The sequence below is a fragment of the Lipophrys pholis genome (assembly GCF_963383615.2).
Source record: "Lipophrys pholis genome assembly, chromosome: 11".
NCBI classification, from domain to species: domain Eukaryota; kingdom Metazoa; phylum Chordata; class Actinopteri; order Blenniiformes; family Blenniidae; genus Lipophrys; species Lipophrys pholis.
Genome location: NC_137631.1, coordinates 13022632 through 13038841, shown reverse-complemented (window position 1 = coordinate 13038841; position 16210 = coordinate 13022632).

The window sequence follows — 16210 nt, the reverse complement described above, 5'->3', positions numbered from 1 at the left end:
CCAACTGCAGCTCAGCACACACTTGCAGAAGAAGGAAAAATTACAAAACAGTTGGAAAAGTAACACACAATGCTACAAATTGAGTGACAGACATATATATATATATATATTTATATATATATTTTTTATTTTATTTTTTTTTCTTAGCACTTATCTGAGAAACAGATTAGTTTTTGTGAAATATGGTTTTCCACTTGCTGTTTGAAATGAGATGGAAAGACTGATACTTCTCACATGCCTGGATGCTCAATATGAAGCTGCTGCCAGCAGCGGCTCAGCTTAGGTCAGCATGAAGACTGGAAACAAGTTACAGACAAAAGTTTTTAAGAGCAACATAAATACAGAAGTTCTTCACTTTACCAGACTTGAGGCAAAATATAATGTGATGTAGATAAATAAAATCACCAAGCTACCATCTTTACTTCTGTAAGCATAGAAGACAAACGTCTTTGGATAATATTTCTGTTTTTGTTGTCTGAGTCAACCCCTTTGAGTATGTTCGGTCATAGATGGGAAATGTTTTGCTGGTCTGAGTCTATTTCATTATCAGTGTTATCAATTTTATGTTCAACCATTCTCTAGTAATACATCCATCACTTTCACTTGGTGTCTTTTCTGTGTGGTTACCCATTTAATCATGGTGCATGAGTTTGTCTCCCGACACAGTAATGCAATAAACACATGATGCACACAAAATAGTTTTTCCTTTTTAGACCATGTTTTTTGTAATTTATGAGTTTGCTGCCACTGAAATGTTTGTAGCTTATTCCCAAATGTTCCTCTTTGTTGAAATGTGCTTATTAAATCACTTTGTTTCGTAACATGCTAACATTAAGACTTTAGAGCATCTTCCTCTCTCTGATAGAAATTCAGCTGAATGTAATGAGTGAATCATCCATTAGAGTCACCCACACAGCACCAACAACTCAGCTCACGAGTCGTATTAATAATAGAATATTACAGTTGGGAGCATATTTTGAGATCCCTAATAAAAGTACAAAAGTGAGGCATGTTATTTTAATTGGCATTAATTTGCAAAAAACGTCACAAGCCTGTTTGTATATTAAAGGAATTAAAAGTCCAGTTCCGTAAATGTCGAGAGAATTACACAGCATTCATAAAATGACTCGATCATTTGCTTATTTTAGCAAGTGGAAACAAACAGTTCCAGCCCTACTTTTCCAGTGGTACCTAAATATTTGCCCTGAACTTGGAAAAGAAGGTAATAATCTTATTTTTGTGTCTTCAGCTCATCATCATGTCATGGCACTGCACACGTTTGGAGCTGCGCTCAAAACAGATGTTGAGGTTTTGACGGTTCAGTCGGCTGAGGAAATAATTCAGAACGCCGCCTTTTCAGCTGTGTTGCGTGAACACAGTTTGATCAGCCCGTGAGGAAGATGCAAGACGTTCAGTGGCAGCAGGGAAGGTAGAAGGTGGAAAAAGCTGGATGTCATATCTTTAGTCATATATTGTCAGCCTGTGCCATGTGCTGCAGGCAAAATGCAAACACTTTCCCTTCTCCTCACACTCTTCTTTTATTTACTCCTCTCATGTTTTCCTCAACGTCCTCCAACAATCACCTGACTTAAACGGTCAACCCTGTTGTGTAAAGACACAAAGAGTTCAGTCAGAAATTTAAGAAAAAAAACATTTTGGGAGTGAGAGAAAAGAAAAACTTTCCTTTGACAATTTATTATTTTCAAAGTGCCCCAGTGTGACGACTCATCTTCTACAGGGCACATCGAGGATGCTAAGTTAATAACACCAGGAGGGGAGCATGGTGTAGCAGGAGAGCAGAATTGCACAATAACACACTCAGCAGTGCGCCCCACATGAATCAAAATGACAAAGCCAATCTAGCAACAAATTCACTCTTGCCGGCTGTAAACGGCTCCGCTTTCCGGAAGGCTGAATACAGGAGGACAGGCTGGGGAAATTGCGAGTTAAATTTTAAAAAAGTGGAAGTCAGTTATGTGTGAAGCCTCCACAACCACACCTCCTATTCCCCGCAGTGGAGTTAATCACACAGTGGTTTACTGGACCAGCATTTTCCCCAGTAATAAAGGCATTGGCTTTATGCGAGACCACATGTGTATCATAAAGGGCCCGTCAGCAGAGACGAGGAAGGTTGGTAAAAGTCAAACGCTTTCACTTACACGGCACCTGCCCCATGACTTAAAACTAGCTAATAGCACCTCGAGAGGGCACAGATACTGGATCAGACTGAGCATTGCAGCCACCTGCTGTAGGTTGTGTAAATCCTCTGACAAACAGCTTTGACCTGTGCAGGTATGGACTTAAAAAGATCTGTGAACCTGTCCTGTGCTGTCAGCAGCGTTGGAAATAGTGAGGTAAAGTAAAGCTTTAACAGAAAAACTGATAACTTAGTTACTATTAAAAGTTCCTGTGAACTTGTTACTTTTGCTGTACAAACAGAAATTGTTGGAGGGGCGATCTCTCTCCTTCAGTTTGGCAGCTTTTAAGTTTAGCCGAAACTCTAGCACCAGAAGTTACGATTTCACCAAACTCCTGTTTATTGGTTAAGGACCACCTCATTACTACTGAACTAACAGGAAACATCTTCTTTCAACAGTACATGTGACCTCAAATAAAATTAATCTTGCCCTTATAGGAGCTGCTGATGCCTCTGTGGTTATATCAGCTACCATTTATTTATCATCCATTGCATTCAAATACCAGTGTTATGTCAAGTAACTGACTTCACTAAAAACACTACTACTGCTGGCTATTTATCATATTTGGTAACTTTCTTCCAAACCAACAATAAGCTAATAACAGTCATGGGACGCATGCCAATATATTTTAGGTGTGGTAAACATATGTCCAGTATGCCTGGGAAGTCAAATATAGGGTACCTTTATTTTCTTTTTAACCGAGAAAAAAAAAATAAAAAAACAGATGAGAAAGATTTTATTTTGATCAGTTTTACACTTTCCAACAAATGTTATTATATAGACATGGCATATGAGGGAGTTAATATCCTTACATTATTGTTTACATCTTTCAATAAGACCTACATTTGAAAGGTTCAGTTTCTAAGTATTTTAGCAAGTGTCCTATACTGGTTCAAAAATTAACAAGTACCTGATTACAGTAGCTGTAATAAGACCTCTGCAGGACATTTATTTATTTCAACTGTGTGGTGGAGCTAACTTGTTCTTCCAGCATGTTTTCACCTGAGTTGTTGGGAACATAAAGACCAAGCCAACACCTTGAACTTGTGTTTGTGAAACACTTTCTACAGCGCAGTGTTTGCTACGTGCTGGGAAACATTATCCTGCTGAATGAATGGGTGGACAGTGTCTGTCTGCTATAAAGTTTTGGCACATGTCAACATAACTCTTGTGGAAATGTTCGGAGTCTAGCAGCAGCACAATCAAATCGAAAGATAACTTATTTTGGGAGTTGTTTTGAAAATGCTCAGATTTAGTCATCACAGTTGATATCACTCAAATCTAATGCCTTCTTTTCAGATTCAAAAACATTAGGATAATTACCCAACAAACTTGGTGGAAGCAACCATTAGTGAGTGCATTTGAAAGGGAAACTTGAAAACAGTTGTAGAACCAAATTTTTGTGAATATAAGACACTGAATATTTATTCACAGCTATCTCTACCCTCTGCATGCTGTGCTGACTCTAAAAACATATACAGTATTTCTCTTGAGTGAATTCAGGTTTCCCTGTTCAAAGACACAAGGCCGATGGACAGATTATAACACAGTTTCAAGACATTCATTCCAGACAGTATACTAAAAAGAATACGAAGGATAAGGTCAGCTGCGATGAGGTGAAAAGGGGTTAAATTTCTTTCTCCAGCCTGAGCCCAGGTGCGGCATGCCTCACCCCGAGGCTGTGACAGGCCCCATGCCGAGAAGACCTTTAACAGCCTTGAGATGGAAGGACACTATCTCCAACCGCTCTTAAACGACAGTACGCCTCCATCTCATTCCTGCCGCCTGTCTGGTATGGTCTCATAAACCACTTAACTAGTCTCATATCAGCCCTCTGTCTACTCGTGCCATGATTGGTTGAACCCTCAGAAAGAAGCAACATGATCGGCCGTGTTCAGACAGTGAAGGACAATCATTCTCATCCTGTCCTGCTGCTCAATCTGAGGAAGGGCCACCTCCTCCTCCACGTCTGTGAGAGAAGATAACGGGCCCTGAACCACAGGCAATGGATAAGAAGTTTGTATTACATCGTTCTTCCTTTCAAGAAAAGTTTGTCTCAGAGTGAAAGTAGAAATTGAGGTATGTGAATAGTTGGGTTTACTGAACAGTCATCACTCATTGAAAACTACAGCAGAGTTGATTTGCATTCTTTCTCTGTTGTTTTCATAAGCACAACATTTATTTAGGTAATGTTTCACCTCGTGTTCTTTCTCTCCTCCAAATACTTGCAGCATGGACATCACAGGACAGATTGTAAATGAGTAATCTGGTAAATATGGCCTGCTGCACTGTGGCAAGGGAATAATTAATCACATTTGGTGCAAGTTACTAAATAGGAGTATCTGAATACTGTCTCTAGTTCTTATTTCATTATTTACTGAACCACAAACATAGCTGATTACTCTGAAAAATAACTACAATTCTCAAACAGTGTTTAACTGTCTTTCCCAGTTGAAGCTCATAATGAAGTGCACGCAGCAGAATTATCGTGGTGTTGCTGTGTCACATCAGCTGAACTGTCAGCGACGCGTGGGTCAGTGTCATAACTGAATTTCTTATTAGCGTCATCATTAATACAGCCTAGACTCAGCTTATTTTCCGCCATTAGGCCCAGTTCTTACCACATTTCAAGTGAAAATGCAAACATTTTCATTTCAGTAAAGTTTTGGGTTTACACAGCAACGTTCTGAAAATGATGTCCATTTACACGGCAATGGCAGAAACACTGAAAAGGATGACGTTTTCATATATGGCCACTAGTGGGTGCTCTTTGCCTTTGTAAGGAAACCACACGCATGTGGCACAGACAACAACATACTATAAACATTAACAATGTCTAGTACACGGATATTGGTAGGGACAGACAGCCAAGTTGGACTGCTCTTCCCAGAGACAATCAACTATACAAATATCAAGTCCCAGGAGAACATCAACTGGGAGTCAGGCCACTCTGGAGGCCACCATTGTTATTATTGTCCATCTACTTGTGCATGTAGAGAAAAACTGTTTACTACGGCCGTCGGCCGTGGTGCACATACGCAATAGCAGACACCCGAGTATATGAGGCCTTTTTTAAATGTTATTCTTGTGGTTTAGCGACTTTGTTTTTCCTGGGCTGGAAGAGTACATATGTAGCCCCCCTGGATCCACCACTGACCTGACCTCTGTTGACCTCTGCCTTTTTGTCACAACACTGAAGCCACTGCCACTCAGCTAACATCAACTAGGAAGTGTGTGACTTGAAAAAGGCCATTAGGACCTGTCTGACTTTTTTTTTTTTTTTTTTTTTTTTTTGCTATGCAACATGATCACACCCTTAAACACACACATACACAATTCTGCATGGGGCCACATGGTCTGGCTCCAAACTGCTGCACACAATCACAGTGTCAACTAGCTCCACACACACACACACACACACACACACACACACACACACACACACACACACACACACACACACACACACACACACACACACACACACACACACACACACACACACACACACACACACACACACACACTCTTCTCCAAACCCGAAGATATTCCAGCACATTTGTTTCCCTTTCTGTATTTGGCCAGTGTTTTACTCTTCTGTTTTTGTTTTCAAGTACTTATGTAAAAACAGTAATTGGGTCATGGCATTTTTTTTCTTAAAGAAAAGTACTTGAACAATAATTGCATCTATGGTTTTCCTTTTTTGAAAAAAAATAAAAATAAATTTTATACACACGTGGTGGAAGTGCCTGCAGTAAGGGTTTTTGTTCTGGGGTCAACACAGCTGAAAGCCTCAGATGTTCTTGCCATGAACTCATCCTTCAGCTTACTGAGCTAAAACATCTGGGTCTCTGACTTCAGCTATGAAATTTTCCACTGAGCCTAGAGATGGGTCCCACAGGATACAGCGGGTGGACAGCACACACACTTTGCACACAGACACACACCTGCACAGGACACATAGAGGGATTGAGTGACAGGATTGGAGAAGCTAAAAATTTTAAAAAAAAAAATCTCTACGTCGTTTGTCAGGACTTCTGTTAACGTGGCTCAGCTGCCTGCTCTTCACGTGGAAATGCCGTACTAAATCCAGATACTGTGTGTGTGTGTGTGTGTGTGTGTGTGTGCCTGCTCCTCCTGTTTAATGCCCTAGAGGAAGATGAGGCAGTTGGGCTGTCAGCAGCATGTGATGTTAAAGGTACGACTCCTCAGCTGTGATCATTACAGAATTTGGTGGAAAACAGTCAGATCCCCCACTGATTTAGTCCGGTGAAGACATGGCTCCCTCTGTGAGGAGGAGACGAGCAGCAGGGGAGAAACCAAGAAAAAGAGCAAAATATGAGGCGAGGAAGACGGCTGAGAGAAAGGGACGGCACAGACAGCCACAGCAGGGGGCATGCTGTTCTCTGTATTAGACTGTCAATGCATCTCATTAACATGGCTTCTCTAATCAGCAGCTGAGAATATTCGCTGAAGGCCATCCGCTCTGCTCCCCACCTCCTCCTCCTCTCATTTTCATTACTCCGATGCATGAATTTACCATTACTCCCCCCCCCCCCCCCCCCCCCCCCCCCTCTTATTTTTTTAATTTTCATTGAATTGGTCTCATTCAAACAGCAGAAAATTGCATCTGTTGTTCTCTGCCAGCATTATGTCCAGTGGGCTTTCTTTACATGTGAAACACAGCAGGCTGTCACGTTAAAGATCTCCACTCTGCCCTTGTCACATCTGGGGTAGCTTGTTTTCCATCATTTCAGCCCGGCTCAATAAGTAGCGGAAATAAATGAGCAGCCATGCTTAAAACGTGTCTTTTCCAAATGACAGCTTACAAGATAAATACAGTCAAATCACTTTCAGAAGTTTTGAACAAATGACGCTGGGAATGTGAAGTTTGTGAAGTCATTTGTTTAGGCTTCTCACACATCATTGATCAGTGTGTGGATATAAAGAAAGGCAGGATGTGTGTGTGGGTATCCAAAGTGCTGAGCAGGTTCACACCTCAGAAAGTCACAGGACAAAGGGTGTCAGTGACATATCAGTCACATTTTTCACACGATGGGGTCCAACAGGAAGCTGGCTGGTTGTTAAACAGGAAAGTGTGACCCCCACAAAGGGTTGTTCCTCTGTTTTTCCTTAATGCCAGCAGCTGGTATCCAACACAAACAAACTTGGGCTTTTGTCCAGAGACATTAACAGGGCATGCACCATTTCATTGTCCTTGGAGAAATTTGGCAATATGGATGGCATAAGATAAAACAACGAAGATCAGAGGTTGGAAGTGATGTGTCATGCCAATAACATTCCCAACACCACACATGCTCATTCTTTAATCATGATCAAGTCCTGCCAATACTTGGAAATCAAAATTCCAAAGGCTGTTCGGCATCAGATGAAACCGGCACAGCCTCCTCCAGCTCGCAAGCATCTGACAGAGTGACTAATGGGAGCTACGAAAGCTTCACTCCCCCAAAATCCCGACCCTAAACAGCCTCAACAATTTCATGTACTCCAAGTCTCTCGGTTTATGTCCTCTGAAGCAGCTCCGAACTTCACGTGATGCTCTTCTTCAGGTCCAGCGTAATTTACCGTCTGTAATCGAAGTCCTCTCCCTTTCTCGACTCTCTCCAGTGGCTTGAAGCAGCATTCCCCTCGTCCTTTGAGCTCTCGGGGCATGTTCCTGGCACTAAATGTGCAGATAGGATAACTAAATCAAACACAGGCCCTCCCGAGTGCAGAAAAACCCAGTGAAATGGGCTATAGGGGATAAAGAAGACATCTGGCACAGGACTTGGAGCTGTTGTGGGGAAGAGAAAATGACTTATAGGGAGACATTGACGACTGGAGCTCATCACGTCAGCTCATCAAATTTAATTTAGGCGTTCATTAAACAAACACTTGGTAAATTAAAGCGTGCCATATCATGCAAACATTGAGATTAGTTATTCTTCAGGATTTAATAGCCATTGCGGAGCCCACAGTGCCAACTGACCTGGGAAAGCTGCTTATTCAAAGAACTGGTAATGCATTTCATATGTAACTTTCTTCATATTTCAACGACAATCAACTAAACAAATCAAATAAATAAATAGATAAATGAATAAATGTGAAGGAGACGCTATTTAATATTAATTCTTTCCACTGTTTTTGCACCAAGATACTTAATTAGTCCCAGGAGGGAATTCTTGATAGACTTGCTTCACAAAGAGAATCACATTTAGAATAAGAAACTGAATAAAAATATTGAATAAGTAAAATATTAAATGAGTAAGTACAGGTTGTAATATTTACAAGGAATAGTTATAGAGTCTGATGCCCACAGGAAAGTGGTGCGACGGCATACCAGCCTGTCTCATCTCCCAACTCCCTCTTTAGTGTGTGACCTGAATTACTGACTACATATACAGTACTGATATACAGTAGCAACCAGAAACCCACTCCCACTTTGCTTCTTAACATATACAATTGCTTTTCTTCAAAGTAAGACCAAAACAAGGACATATAACTTTGGAGATCATAAATCAATTTCGAGTTTTTAATATTAGAGACTATTAGCAGTCATTTAGGGTGATTTTGTAACATGTGTATGAGACTGAAACTGTGTGACAATGTGCTCATCAACCTTATATTCTCGGTGTCGGACTCATCGCCACATGTACAGATGGTCCACGTACATGCCTTTAGCTGGAGTGTCTTTAGAGACATGCCCAAAGGGAAGGCGTGGGATTTTTTATAGTTACGCACTTTAGTGCTTACCAACCCCTACCTTTATGGGATAATAAAATTATAATTGAAACTCATGCAAACTTTCACTCCGAGCATTTCAAAACTTACACTAAATCTTTAAACCAAAGGTCTGCTACCTTCACTGCCAGAAGAGCCATTTTGGCCGCTGCTTAACATTCTCTAGAGAGTTTCTACAAATTGAATTAAACTCTCAATTTCCCTTTTAAACTTTTTGTGATTCATGCATCATGAGCTCACAGAGATGTGGGGTTGAAAACTCAACATTAATCATCAGCAGTGAAAGGCACTGAGAAAAAGACGTAGACTGTGAAAAGTAGTTTAGGTGGCAGATCTTGAAGCATCCTTCTATTTGAGTGTCACAAGTGGAACCTAAAAGTAAAAAAAAAAAAGAAGAAGACGAAGAAGCTGTTTCACTTTGAAAAAGCTACAGAGAGATGCTTCAAAGAGGGCGAGGAGCTGAAGGTTGTAAACTGCCTTAAAACAAGCAAAAAGCTTATTTTTATCATCACAAAAACATTTTTCAATACAAAACAATATCAATTATGAAATGCTCACATTTGGTTATGGTAATGAATAAAACAATGTAATCACGTCAAGTCATTTTGGTGGACTGTAACAACTTTAGATATTTCTTAGCAATCATTTTACATTTTTACACATTTCTTCATTTGTTGGGAGATTTGTTAGATTTATCAAATCATTAATAGGTAATGAGGTTCTAATCATGAAGCTTTTTAAGGATGCAATAAAAAAGAAATAACAACAAAACATTCGGAAAGATTTGGTCCAGTCCGATGCTGGTGTTAGTGCTGAAACAAACTGGAATTGTTTGATAATGTTTAATAATTAGAAGATAAAGCCACTGACCAGAAGGGAAGATCACATCTTTTCCAGCCAGCACACGAGTCAACACAAGTGGGCTTATGTTGTGTGAAAGCACACACTGTGGCACATTCTTGCCACATTTGTAGTCCATACACAACACAAGTTGTGAAAGCTGGAACAGTTGATCCCGTATCAAGCCTGGTCCCAGTGGGTTGGTGAACACAGATCTCATTAAATACGTGTAGCTGCTGCTGCATTCAGCAGAGGACGGGGAGCGCGGGGGTTGCACAAATGCACAAACCTCCATCTGCTGTGGTCAGCTTTGGCACGGAGTCAGCAAGACTCCCCAAACGGCAGAGCTTACTTTTTGCATATTAAAGCCCACGAGCACAGAATGGGCTGAGAAAGAGACACAAAGAGATGGATGGAACAAGACGGGAAGTCTGGCAAAAGGTAAGAAAAAAAAACCGCGAAGAAGAAGAAGCGGGAACAGCCATCCGCAACAAATGTGCTGAGAGGCTTTCGTATGGGGTGACAGGTGCATTATCATAGGTTAATGAGAAGCCTCGTGCTGCCTGTAGCTGCCATCAAGGGAGCGCTGCCTCCACAACCACCTCCATCAATCAGATCAGACATATACTCTCACTCCAGCACCCAGCGCACGTGCACAAACACACAGGTGTATACAGTTATAGCAACACTTACAGGCCTACAACACCCACAGCAATTCAATGCAGAGGTGGCCATATATAGATTGTGGTTCTGCACTGTGAGAGCAATATTATGGCAGCAAATTGATGCAGACGAGGACAGTGTGAATACGAGGTAATTCTGGACGCAACAACAGATAATTAGCACCTCGAGCACCGACCTGAAGTGTGATCATCAAAATATGTTAAGTACAGGTGGTGCTGCAGTCTACAATCTCTGTAAAGACAGTGGTGTCAGATTCTTAAGGCCGTGAAAACAACCCCCCCACCCCCACCCCCACCCTCCATTCAGAGTATTCTCATGACTTTCTGCATATTAAATGATAAAGGCAGCCAAAGAACTGCTTTTCACGTTACAGATTTCATCAGTTCTGGTTCTATCTGAGCTCTTTGTTCAGCTCTGTTGGAAGAAGCTGATGTCATGTTATTATGCACCAATCGAGATAGCCGATCCTGATGTTGCCACGGAGTCAACTCAGATCAGCTCACTCCCACACAGTTCAGATAAAGTGCAGCTGAAGAGGTTTTCTTTTTCTTCTAACTACAGTTTTAAATGGAACGTCTTAGTTTATGTCTGAGGAAAATTAGATTAAAATGTACTTTGACACATGTAGTCCTCAACCAGAAATAACAACTTTTGCCTCCATGTTAAAGATGTCTACGTTTTCTTCCCGAGATTGAATATTTATGATTAACATATACAGTAATTACTCTTACCTTTGTTTTGTGGGCATGGTTTAGTCATATTTACAGTGAAAATAATCCACAGAATGTCTGAGTCCAGCTTTCAATAATGCACTAGATAATAAATGGTTATAAGAAATCTCTAAATCAAAAATAATCAGAACTGTTATGATCATTGATAGAATAAAAATGCTTCTTCATGTATTCAATCACTTGATTGGAATCTAATTGCAAAACACAAAAAAGTTTTGAAGGCTTTTGAGAGATAATGAGCCTTGTCGATGTGATCACACACTTCAGAGCCTCACCCTCTGGCCAGTTCATTTAGAAATCACCATCATACGATACAAATCAAATCAAATACAAATCATATAAACTAGTAGTTTCAAAGCATGGGCCTGGGATCTCCTGGAGGGGCATTACCAAGCTTTAAAGGAGCAACAGACCTGGGGGTCAGGGGAAAGACTTTTCCCAACATGACGTTCAGGAGGACATTTTTATTATTTTGCTAATATACCATTTTAAAATGGTGTGGCAAACAGTGGAAAATTCAGGCTGTATACAAAGCCCACATTATTAAGGAGACCGCAGCAAAAAATAATGCAGTTATTTCATGAAAAAACATTAGGAAGTACAGCAATCATCCAGAAATTACTACTTGATATGAGACAAATGGTGTATTGTGGAGGAGCTGGAGGGACACAATCTGGTTCCTGCTTTGTGAGGTGTGCTCATCCTCCTGCACTGAAACCCCCACGTCTGAAGTAGTGTTACAAATATCTGACATTTTACTAAGATTTCATTAACTTGACATCTTTGTATGGCATTATAGGAAATTATTTGTTGATTTTAAAATAAATCCTTACACCTTGAAGCAAGGGGGGCAGGTATATGTGATCTCGGTTCTCCTCGGTACTCTTAACTTAAAATTTGCCTGATGCATGATATGCTTTATACTATGGTCCACCACAGTGAACTGGCTCTGTGCTGTAGTTTCACCATTCAGCTATGCTTTCTTGCTCTTCAACTCCACTCTGTGCCAAGAGAGTCTCCCACCTCGGTTTCTGAAGACAGCCTGGAGTGAAGGGTTGCTTTTCACAGGCTCTGCTCATGTTGCTGTTTGGCAAGGCACTAGAGTGTTTTCAGCAACCTTTACTCTCCTCAGGCCAGGGAGACTGCAGGAGGAGGAGATCTTGCCCCTATCACACTAGATGTGCTCACAAGGGGGAAGAGAGAGGTATGAAGGAGACAGGAGAGTGAAGGGAATGTGGCTTTTTCAGTGCAAGGATCATTCTGAATCCTACGAGCTGCTGGGCAAGAAATGAGGCAGAGGACACCCACTGACCTGCAGCTACCTGCACCTCTTAGCCTATCTTAGAAACAATTTAAACGGCTAATGGGAGGAGGATGATCCCTCTTTCCGTCTCATACAGGGACACTGTGACTCATGCTGCTCTTTTCTGATTAGAGCTCCATGGGCTTAAAGACTACTCTGCACCAGACAGGGGATAGACCCAGCTAGTTATGTTATTATACGCATCTATCAGGAGGAAATGTGCAGCAGACACAGAGCACTCGCTTTGTTTATTTATGATGTCTCTGAGAGATTAAACACAGGAAGGACAGTGCAGCAGGAAGGGACTGGGTCGGCGTGGTGGGGTGGGGTGGGGTGGGCGGTAGGTTTGCAGGTGGAGGTGGTGTCCAGAGTGGGGACCCTGAGGGGCAGAGAGGATGGGAGGGTGGGGGTAAGTGTGCTGCCCCAACATGTCCCTGAAATACTGTCAGCAGGATGCTGGGGACAAGAGCGTCACAGGGAGCGATGGCAGCTGCAGAGAGACCTCCAAAATCATGTGCTGGATGAGCTCCAGGACACAGATACACAGAACAGACCAGTAAAAATGCAACTTCTTTGCATGAATCCAGTGTGCTGGTGTGAATACATCCTCCACACTGACAAAGAGCAGCATTACACAAGTTTTAACTGCCTGTCAAAGATTGATGCATGTCTGAATCTGTGCTGGTTACACAATGTTTTACCCATAACATGAACTCGATATCTTCATTCTTCACCTTCTATTTTATTTGGTCTCAGAGGGGCCATCACTTGTCCCACTTCCTCTGCCCCCAACTCACTGACTGACAGTTATGTGGAAAAAAAACAGAGGCAGCTTCTTTCCCTCATGTTGTGTGTCGAATCCAGCTGCAGCACACTGTCCTGATGGATTGTTGGACAACTCGTCCACAAAACTGCAACCCTGGACAACTCGTCCACAGATGAGATTTTCCACAGCCTACATGCAAATTAAACAATCATAATAGACTATTGTACTGTTTTCCTAATCAACTGCTACTTCGTCCATCGTCATTCGTATAATCATTCTAAAAGAAAAGTCTCAATAGATCTACATCCAGATAAACAGAATTATATTGAGCATGAAAGAAAACTCACATATTGTTTCTCAATAAAAGATACGCTGTACTGTTCATCTGGGTAAAATTCACTAAACCGCTGTCTAATGGAAAAAAATGATTTTGTCAAGATGTCTTGAATGCATAACTTTCATATTGAAAGGTGGACGAGTTACGTTTGAGGGATTTCATGGCAGTGACATGGTCAACACTTTTAGTCTTCATTTAAGTCTCTCACTTAAATCCAGGCTCAGGGGTTCTGCTTCTCTCAGTGTTTTCCCTGTGATGGACTGCTGTCTAGGAAAGCATGTGGAGAACCTTCATTACTTATGTTAAATCTGATCTAACAGATATATCTATATTACATTTTTCCACTGACTGATGCAGTTTGATGAAACATTACACATCTCATAAGACTACTTGCTTCACCTCTTGTACATGAATCACACAGAGCTATGAAATAAAGTATCCCTGTTATTTATTGATTTTTATTGCAACAGAAACAGATCACCAAGGCTCCATTTGGGCCCCCGGGGCAGAAATGATAAGTAAGATGATAATTTTTTTCAGTAAAAGCAACTGAAACTTTACATTTCTGCGGTGGTGGTTATTGACCGGTCTGTTTGAGTAAGAGGGATCAACATAACACCCCACATAAAGATCACTGATATAGGTAGAGGAATGGCATTAGCATAATGGGGGAGTAAATCTGTGAACACATCCTGAAGACTGCAAAGATCATGTGACACAAGAAGTGAGAGACTTATGCCAACATTAATTTGATAAGGAGACACTGTGGATTCTGTGTTTGCATGTTCTCCATTTGAGTAGGTTTTTTTTTTTCTTCTTCTTCTCAAAGTTGTATGTTTTCTACGTAACTGTCCATAGTCAGATGTGATCAGTGACGATGCTTTAAAGCAACATGGATGGAGGGTCGATGGAAGGCTGTTGGGATCTTGAAAGCGAGATGTTATATTTCAAGGGGGTCATACTGGGGCGTAAGCCTTTTACGATCACAACAATACAGCTTTTGTTTGATTTGACAAAAAAACTAAGTAAAACAAAAACCTCTTCTTTCAGAAGAGTAACTATAAACATTTTCCAGAAAAAGCACTGGGTTGTACTCATGCTGAGGTTAAGTGCCTTCATAAACAGAGGATTAGAGCAGAAAGGTCGCTGCTGTGGTTGTGTTGTTTTGCTGAAGAGCAACAAAGTCGGTGTTGACGTATGAGCTTCTGGCATGACGTGACATCATAAGGCTCTCTTTCTTTGATAAAAGTCATCGCGCTTACATTTTACAAGAAAGAAACTCCTTTGTATTTGTTACTGGGGACAATTTCTCTTCCAGCAGTGAAATTTATGTATACGGAGCTCTTTGTTCTGAGGAGCCACGGGGCAGTCAGACTAAATTAACAGAAAACACAAAGACTAAATTAGAGAGTCATCAAAAAAAAAAGAAAAAAAGCTTGGAGGTGTAAAACTGTGAGAGTAGAAAGAGTACTAATTTCTACGGATCCTGGATAAAACCCAGAAATTAAACCTGCAGCAACTTTTAGAAGATAATTAGAGCAATAATGAAGTACTCCTCATTTTACACCGAGTAGACCAGAGCACACCAATGATGCTCATTTTTGTGCAGATATCTGCACGCCTGAACCATGTGAGTACACACTGCCATCTACTGGTAACTTTAGGCATATAACTTAAAAGAAATATGAAACGTCAGCGTTCCTCCTTACTACACACATTAGTTCATCTTCTCACATGATTTTTTCTTTTGTACTGTTGTGTTTTTAAAGTATGTAAGAACAATAGGTTTTCCATAGATAAAATAGGTCAAATGTCATTATCACGGCAATGACAGCTGCTGAGTATTTCTTTTATGCACAATAGCTGCTTAAAACTGTTTGTGCCAGTCCCCACTGTGAAGTTTTCTACTCTGCATGAGATGACTCTCCAGATTTTACCTCTCACCGAAGGTTTTCAATGGAATTTAGGTCAAAACCCATAGCTGGCTAGTTAACAGTCCAGCCTTTCCTTTGTGCTGGTGGATGTGAGCTTTGGCCCGCTGTCCTGCTCAAGGAGTCAATATTTCAACTTCAGCTTTATTTATCCGAATCTATCAAAAATATTTCTCCCCAGAAAGTTTTGGTAATCATCAAATGTATAATCATCTTTGACATGACAATTGTTCCAGTGCCAAAGGTCTAAATGTAGCCCCATAGTATGACAGAATCTAAAGCTCCTTTGTTTGGCTGCATCGCCACATTCTTATTGGCATAAACAAATTGATGCAAAGCAGGACAACTGAGCCCATTCATGTGTTTCAAGATATTCTTGCCTTTTTGTGTTGAACTCCAGTGTTGTCCTCTTCAGCTTCCATCTATGGTGCTCCATTTAAGCTGAATATGCAGTTTGTTGCACGCTGAAAGTGACACTCCAGATTGTTCCAGCTCGACATGAAGCCTTTTGTTAATGTCCTGCATGGTGTTTTTCATACCAAACCAAACAACAGACTTCTCCTCATTGCCTTCCTCATAACTCCATGTTCCGAAGCATTTTTTTTAGTAAATTTAGCAAACACATTTCTTTTTCTGATAAATCTCATGCGTCTCTTTTCTTCAATGTTGTAAAGGTCAA